We start from the raw sequence: 9,626 nt of genomic DNA, 5'->3' as shown, positions 1-9,626 counted from the left end.
ATACAAAATTGGTACCAGGACATGGTAGAACACATTCATTTTGAAATTATAGATACAAAGATGAATATTATTAATGAAAATAAAGTGAAAGAACTGATGGGAAGATGGAACAGGCACAGGGTTAGAGGTTTTATGGTTAGTAGAATTCGAGACCAAGTTATAAATAATAAACTGGAATCAGTCAATAATCTGTAAATATGGCAATGTTCTTGGTTTAAAATATTATTAAAAATTACACCCTCATCTTGGTGGAGAGGTCTGAATGAATGATGTTGGGTGGTGGGAGCACAAATCAATGTAATGTGTATCTGTTATTATTAAAAAAAACAAATGCAACATTGAACAATATGTGTATGGAAATTATTTTCACTGTATGCCTATTGCAAATTGCACATTTCTTTTCCTTAGCCTTCCTGTGTTCCCTGTATATACACATAAGAAGTACATTTTGTAAACAGAAAATTTCACTTTTCATTTTTTTATACAGCCTAAGTTTCTGTTGTTGCTCACTAATAATATTAGCAATAGGTTAATTGTTGAAAATAGATTATACTCTTCCTCGTCTTAATTGATGGTATTATATTTATATCTTTCTTCTTCCAAAGAAAATTAAATTTCGGCCAACTCACAAAAATAAGCAAATAAAAACCTACATTATATACCATATTTCAGTTTGAAAGTACTTAAATCTATATGTATGAAACTTGCCAGAAGATATGAAAGAATATAAATAAATGCTCCAAAATAGAGGGAGTTTACAATGGGGAAGAAGAAATTGACATTTATTGTGACATGATAAGGTAGATGACTGTAAAAACACAATTATAATTTTATGGGGGGGGGGGGGAAAGAGGAAGGGTTATATTTTAATCTGGAGTTCCAGATAGGCCTAATAACTGAAGCAAAGAGGAAGAATTGTACTGAAGAAGCTTCTTGAATGAGAAGCAAAACATTTTCAAAGAGATAATCAAGAAAGCTTAGATGCCTTGTGGGAAAAGAACCTTTGATATAAGGAAAAAGAAAATCCTTTCATTGCCTCCTTATTTATGGAAATTGTCTTCCTGTCATTTATATACCATGTTTTCCCCAAAATAAGACCCAACTGGAAAATTAGCCCTAGCATGATTTTTCAATATGCTTGTAATATAAGCCCTGCTCCAAAAACAAGCCCCAGTTAAGATCCTCAGCCAGATGGATGCATTTAGTAACATATTTCCCCCAAAATAAAACTTAACTGTAAAATAAACCCTACCACACCTTTTGGAGCAAAATTTAATATAAGACCCAGTCATATTTCAGGGAAACATGGTATTAGAGGTGCTAAATGAAGTCACTCATGCCCTCATGCCCTCATCACCTCAAGGTTCGACTACTGTAATGCTCTCTACATGGGGATACCTTTGAAAAGTGTTCGGAAACTTCAGGTCGTGCAGAATGCAGCTGTGAGAGCAATCATGGGCTTCCCAAGGTAAGCCCATGTTACACCAACACTCCGCAGTCTGCATTGGTTGCCGATCAATTTCCGGTCACAATTCAAAGTGTTGGTTATGACCTATAAAGCCCTTCATGGCATCGGACCAGAATATCTCCGGGACCGCCTTCTGCCGCATGAATCCCAGCGACCGGTTAGGTCCCACAGAGTTGGCCTTCTCCGGGTCCCGTCGACTAAGCAATGTCATTTGGCGGGACCCAGGAGAAGAGCCTTTTCTGTGGCAGCCCCGACCCTCTGGAACCAGCTCCCCTCAGATATCAGAGTTGCCCCTACCCTCCTTGCCTTTCGCAAGCTCCTTAAAACCCACCTCTGTCGTCAGACATGGGGGAATTGAAATTTCCCTACCCCCTAGGCTTATAGAATTTATACATGGTATGCTTGTATGTATGAGTGGTTCTTTAAATTGGAGTTTTTTAGATTGTTTTTATTATTAGATTTGTTTACATTGTCTTTTTATATTGTTGTTAGCCACCCCGAGTCTTCGGAGAGGGGCGGCATACAAATCTAATAAATACAAGTACAAATACAAATAAAACTATGTAATATAATTGAGAGAACTGATCTGTCCTAGTTGCTCTGAATATGCTTCAATCATAGTCAGTGCTCATAACTTTAGCAAAAAAAGTCAAATCACTTTGTCCTGTTACAAGGTAGCATGGAAAAAAGTAAAAATGGTTATAATTTTGCACTGCTTTTAGAAACAAAAGGAAAGCTAGTGTTAGAGGCACAATATGGTATGTTTGGAGAAATTAGAGTATTTATAATATATTGTTTCTTTTCTTTTTAGACGTAATATGATCTCTCTCAACCTTCAAGCTCTTTTTATCCCTTAAGAGGCATCCTGGGAATTTCAAGAATCACTCTACATTGAGGACAAATCCATTAATCACTGAATCCAATGCTCCTTTTTTTCATTTGACCTTCAGTTCCAGACTTGGCCAAATCCATGGTATCTCTCTGTTATGTAAATATTCTCTAGATGTTGTGGGATGTTTTTGGATTCAACCAGAAAGAGCCCTGAAGCAAACCAAGCTGCTAATTGAGGAGTTTGCTTTTTCATTTTTTCCCCTTCTCAATAGAGTAAACTTGGGCAGTAGAATTAGAAGGGTTACTTATGAACTTTGTATTATCATGCAAACATCACAACATACTACATTATTGTCATACATCTGAACACAAGTACATACAGTAATTTGGAGCATTACTTGATGACTTCACTGTGCAACTATTGTAATATTTTGGTGCCAACAACTAATAGAAGAAATAAAGGTCACATTTTACATATATCCTCAAGAAAATTAGCCCAATAAGTGTAGAGATGTAGATAAGACAGAAGGACCCACTACTTGAATAATTAAATGGAAAGCAGCAGTGTAAAAATTTAGAAAATGAGATAATATAAAAAAAACTAAGAAAGTTTTGAAATGATATTGTCTTTCTTTCAGAATAAATATGGCTAACGAATGAGCCTAGCACTGGATGTGGCTTGTGGCATTACAAAAGTGTAAAGAAGCACTACTAAGATGTATCTACTGCATAGGACTTCAGCAAGAAGTTGATATCAGCAGAGTATTATTGAGACAATGGGAGTTTTCTCACCTACTTTGACTTTAGCTCCTGCTTACTTGTATCGTGTGCAAATTACCTCTGAACAATTGCAACTCTTGTCAGAAGGAAGATTGCCCTACCCTATTTTAAAAGTTATGATGGAAATTAGCAAGAAGGTATTCCTGAGAAGTTCTACAGAAGGCTCTAGTGTTTTATTTATTTGCCTGGTAGGGCAGAGGGATTATCTTAAAACATTAAACATGGGAATATTTATAAGCTACTGTACTAAACTGCATTGAAAACAAACAAAGACTCCCTCAAGACAATCCCATCTTTTGATAACTACATGGGCATTCCCATACGACTTTCTTAGTAACAATAAACTTTAGCATTTAAAAAAAAAAATTCCCATTGCCTAGGCAACCCTGGTATTTTCTATTCACCCCATCCAAGAATTAAACTGGTCCAATTCTCCTTGGGTTTTTGAGATAACTAAGGTCATTAAGGTGCTACCTTAAGTGGACTCATTGAATTTAAATCATCTCTATTTTGTTGTTGTTGTCACCCTGCTGTTTTTGTAGTTCACCCTTAATATATGATTAAGGGTTAGGGGTAGTGATTTCTGACAGTCTCAAAATGGGTGAGCAGTGTGGTCGGGCAGTAGGAAAAACAAGTAGGATGCTTGGCTGCATAGCTAGAGGTATAACAAGCAGGAAGAGGGAGATTGTGATCCCCTTATATAGAGAACTGGTGAGACCACATTTGGAGTACTGTGTTCAGTTCTGGAGACCTCACCTACAAAAAGATATTGACAAAATTGAACGGGTCTAAAGACGGGCTACAAGAATGGTGGAAGGTCCTAAGCATAAAACGTATCAGGAAAGACTTAATGAACTCAATCTGTATAGTCTGGAGGACAGAAGGAAAAGGGAGGACATGATTGAAACATTTAAATATGTTAAAGGGTTAAATAAGGTTCAAGAGGGAAGTGTTTTTAATAGGAAAGTGAACACAAGAACAAGGGGACACAATCTGAAGTTAGTTGGGGGAAAGATCAAAGGCAACATGAGAAAATATTATTTTACTGAAAGAGTAGTAGATCCTTGGAACAAACTTCCAGCAGACGTGGTTGGAAAATCCACAGTAACTGAATTTAAACATGCCTGGGATAAACATATATCCATTGTAAGATAAAATACAGGAAATAGTATAAGGGCAGATTAGATGGACCATGAGGTCTTTTTCTGCCATCAGTCTTCTATGTTTCTATGATTTAAGGCAATTAGACACCAAAATATTGCACATACCTGTTTTAAAGAAATGTGTAGTTTTATGATGTTTACTGTATTACATTTGAAATATTTATTTCCTAATTACTTGCAAAACATCCTCAGCAAACAATAAGGCAGTGCAGCACTTTGGCTTTAAAGAGAAAAGAAAAAACCCACGAACATAACTTGGTCGCACCAGTCCATAAGACCTTCAACAAAATGCTACTTTTCTCCAAGTTTGATTTTCAGTTGCAAGAAGAAAGATATGGTACAATTTATTTATTTTAATATTCATATCCATTATTGGCATTTTTGTTACATTCACAGTTCTATATTCTCACAATGATGTATGTGTAGAGAGATTCCTGGAGTCCTGATCTCACTGATCTGTCAAAAGACAGTAGCTCAAAGGCTCAAAGAAACTATGGATTGTTCTAGACTTTCTGGGGTTGGAACTATAAAAGGCACAGTCCGTAAAAGGACAACTCTGGAAAGGGCATGACTCCTTTTTTCTTTATTTATTCACATCCCGGAAGGGTATATGTGCCTGAGGCCCTTCCACCACAGAAAATTTTGAACTAATTTCCCCTCCCCAGGCTTGTAGAAACTCAAGCAAAGGAAACTAAATGTGAAATGGAGAGAGAAGGAAGAAATGGGAGGGGGGAGTTTACCCTGTTGGTAAAGGGAAAAAAACCCACCCACTATAATGCATTACTCTGCACTTAAAGTAATCCCAGGGAACAATATGTATTTAGCAGCAAATTAGCGTTGACATTTGACTATGTTTCAATCAGATCTGGGTTTTGGCACCATTATCTGTATTTTTAACTTGCTGTGAAGATTCACTTTACCAGCTGCCCTGCTGTGTTGGGAGATGTAATACATTCCTGAATCATTACTCAGAGGTCAGAAACTTACAATTATTTCTGTATCAGGAAGCAGGAAAGAAAACCAGACTTTTAGAATTTGTAATTTATTTTTTTCATTATCAGAGAAGAAAAGGCTTTAAGTAAGTATGAAGAATAATGATGAATCATTTGCTAGGGTCAATGTGCAGATCAGGCTGGCTGGCTAAATGATCATTGTTACATCTTTTTGGCTTCTCAAATATGAAATAAATTTGGCTTTTGGCCCGATACTTTCATATATATATAGCAACCAACACATTCCACTGTTTGTTCATTAAACAAACAACCAAAAAATCTGTTGCCTAGGATTAAGATGATAAAATTCTCAATTGAGATATATTTGGGGTGAATGTGACTGAATTCAGCCAGTGCAACGGTTGACTTTGTCATTTTTATTTGATTTACATTAATCACATCTTTCATTTCTAGGGAATAGGCAAGACAGTTAACAGTATTTAAAGGACAAAAACTGAAAACAGAAACTTTAAAATGAAAATCAAAGTTAACATTAAAATAAATGTAGTAAGATTGTTGAACCTCGTGAAAGGGATATGTGTTAAAATATTTCAAATTGCATAATAAAAATGTGCCTTCTATCACACACATTCATTTTTATGAGCTCTGGATAGAATAGACTATGCCTATCTCATGTAACAATACCAATACCCAATACCATCAATCGCTTTCATAGGACTTTTTACTTTCCTTATTGTCCTTGCTGCCTTTTCTGAGTTAATGAGTTAATGAAACCAGTCTGCCCAGATTGGGCACAATAATTGACATGGAATCTGTCCATTGCAGAACAGAATTTTTCAGTGATTTGACAAACTGCTCTTAATGCAGTCTAAAATTGTCATCTTTTTACACAATCACATTGATGACTTTTAAAATCAATTATTAATTATTATCATTTTAAATCAATTATTATTCTAACAACAAGATTTCTGACAGTCTCAAAATGGGTGAGCAGTGTGGTCGGGCGGTAGGAAAAGTAAGTAGGATGCTTGGCTGCATAGCTAGAGGTATAACAAGTAGGAAGAGGGAGATTGTGATCCCTTATATAGAGCGCTGGTGAGACCACATTTGGAATACTGTGTTCAGTTCTGGAGACCTCACCTACAAAAATATATTGACAAAATTGACTGACAGTAACTGAATTTAAACATGCCTGGGATAAACATATATTCATCCTAAGATAAAATACAGGAAATAGTATAAGGGCAGACTAGATGGACCATGAGGTCTTTTTCTGCCATCAGTCTTCTATGTTTCTAAGATTTTTTTCATTTCAATATTTTGTGTTGTTTCACCTGATCTTTTCCATTTTGTACTTGTATGTTTATCTTCTATATCCCACAGTTCTATATTATGTTGTGACTTGCTGTTGCATAGCTTTTATCAGTCATCTACTACTTATCTTACTAACCACATCCTGCATTATTTTTAGCTTTCGAGTAATACAATAATTATAAAGTTGTACTCCTCTGCATTGAATGAGAGGCTGTAGACAACGAATTTTACATTCTCAATTAATAAACTTTGTAAAAATGTTATAATGTGCATAACTCTTACAAATTATGTTATGCTAGTTCTAAGACATTAAGAGAACTGCTGGCCTACACAATAATGTCATCCTGAAATTAAGACGGAGATCTTAAAACCATGTGTCTGTTATTTATCAGTCACTATAATAATTATTGAATAATTTAAAAAGTTTATGTACAAGGGAATACTGACCCTGCTATTTTGAGCAATTCCCCAAGTATAATTTCAGACAATACCACAAGATCTTCAAAATGTATAAAATTTTGTCAATAATTGTTTCCAACATATCTTCTGTTTTGCAAACAGTATGTGTGTCACAAGTTTTATCATTAAACATGACCAAATCCATTTTCATTGTATGAGCTGAATCAAGAAAAACAAATATCCAAACAATAGAGTAAGAATAAAGTTTAAAACTTTATTCATCTACTTGGTATGAGTACAACAGCAATGTAGATTATGGTGGCATTAGGGTGACATTTGCAAACAGCATGAATAGCAACAATGACAATTTTGCAGAAAAGCAGATTTAACTCTATGGACAGGCATTGGTGGCTTTCTCTTTCAACAAAGACTCTTAATCAGAGCTATTCCATAAAAACAAATAAAAATGGGGAGAGGCAGAGAAAAAGGGAAATTCTGTAACAAATTCAGTTCTGAACATCTGGTCATGGGAAAAATTGATAAATTTAAACGAGATTTTAAGCAAAATATTATTAATTAGTCATGTTCCCAAAAATCACAAATATGGCTTCATCACTATAACGATTGTCAGTAATTTAAACTACTTTATAGAAAATACTGCTGTTAGTACTAGTACACAGTAAAATTGAATAAGCAGATTCTTCTGTAGGTAGCTGAGAAATAGCCTAGTATCCAACCTTTACCATCTGATTCACCTGGGCTAAATTTGGGCTCAGAAGTTGGTATGCAAATATTGTGTGCAAATTAACACTCATTCTTGAAGGAATAGATTTGGTAGGGCTACCAGATTGTCATGCAAAAATCATGAAATAATAATAATTTACCAGATTCTTGAAATCCAAATCTGAAAGCCTTAGGTTTGGATATAAAATCCATGCTCTTAAAATCTATACTCTTGAAGAGGTATTTGCCATAAATTAACTTTATAGGCACTTACAGCAAAATTTATGTTTTAGTGATTTTATATTAGAACTCTCTGGGAAAGAAAGATCAAATTCATGTTGGGTCATTACAATATTTTTACACATAGATGAATATCCTAAGAGTGTGATACCAAAAGATATTTTCCTTTTAGAAATCATTCTGCACATTGAAGAAAATATTTTAAAGACCCTTTTTCATATTTCTTGACTTTATATATTTGGAATTAAGCTTCCTTTGACAATCTTGGTGAGCTATCACTGTTTTTCCAAATCGAGGAATAAATTCTTTTTTAAAGTTCTGTTTTGAGAAGCAATTTAACTTCATTTCTTCATATAATATTTCTGATAAAGTTTTTCTGGAAGTGGGAAGATGAAATTGTAACATGAAAAAGGATCTGAACCAAAATATCCCTTTTTTGTAGATTGCATTAAAAATGCAGAAGAAATGTACAACAGAAGAACGGGCATCATACAATGTAGATAAGCACCAATAAAATATCCTTCTCTGCAGGGCTTCCACAGTACAGTATTCATTCCGCAATAGCCATATGTTGCTCATTAATCGTTTGTCATTTTACTTGCATTTTAAAGAGATGTGATTTTGCTGTGTGCAATAACTTATCAAATAGTGGTGGTGAATTTGTACATCACTACAGTGAAGTCCATCTACTTCACCTTAGCTTAGGTATTTACTCTTCCCATTATAATACAATTGAATCAGTGGTGTTTTTTTTAGAAAAATTAAAATTTGGGCTAAAATGTGTTTTTGGATACATATAAGGTGGGCGAGGGTTGATAGTGGTAAGTACTGTAGGTAGTGAAGTAATCGGACTATTTGTACAATAGCACTTCAAGTCATTAGCACACTTGTAAAACAATAGAGGGAAAAAGCTCAATATTTCTAATCAATTCTATTTTAGCACCACATTAAATATGTTTTCTGGTTTTCGGTCCTTTATAAGGACTCTTTTAAGTCTTTTTAAATAAAATTAATATAATATTATTGGGAAATAGTTTCTCAAATAAACTGTACTTCCTCATAAAATAAATATAGGTAGTCCTTGACTTACAACAGTCCATTTAGTGACCGTTCAAAGTTACGGCACGGAACAAAAGTGACTTGATTGTTTTCCACATTTATGACCATTGTAGCATCCCCATAATCATGTGATCAAAATTTCGATGCTTGGCAACTGACTGATATTTGTGATGGTTTCAGTTTCCTGGCAAAACTCACTTAACAAATATCTCACTTAATAATAACAGAAATTTTGAGTAAATTGTGTTGTAAGTCAAGGGCTACCTGTAATGCTTTAAAAAAAACCCCTGATCTATCCATAATTGTAAGTTTTATTACAAAAGTACATCATGCTCACAGGTCAGCAAATAATAGTGGAATATACAGAATAATATTCATTTTCATCTGAAACTATAGAAACCCAATTGCAATGTCGTTTTGCATCAGAAAAGCCCAATTACTGATGAACAATGCTAGGAATTGTTACTCTTGAAGGATCGTCATCAACTCTAAACTTTCATTTGTGATCACACATTTCTGGAATTACAGACTATTACAGGGATTGGTCAGAGATGAATTAATTGTACAATTATGAATTCATCTGCATTCTTTTAATAACCCATTCCCCCCCTATTTTTGTTTCAGGGTGTAAGAGAGTTTGCAAAACATTGGAATGATGTCTTAACTAGCTATTTATCTTAAAGGAGAAAGTCTATT

The sequence above is a fragment of the Erythrolamprus reginae genome, chromosome 5, assembly GCF_031021105.1.
Source record: "Erythrolamprus reginae isolate rEryReg1 chromosome 5, rEryReg1.hap1, whole genome shotgun sequence".
In the NCBI taxonomy this organism is placed as follows: Eukaryota; Metazoa; Chordata; class Lepidosauria; order Squamata; family Dipsadidae; genus Erythrolamprus; species Erythrolamprus reginae.
Note: the sequence above shows the minus strand (reverse complement) of the source record.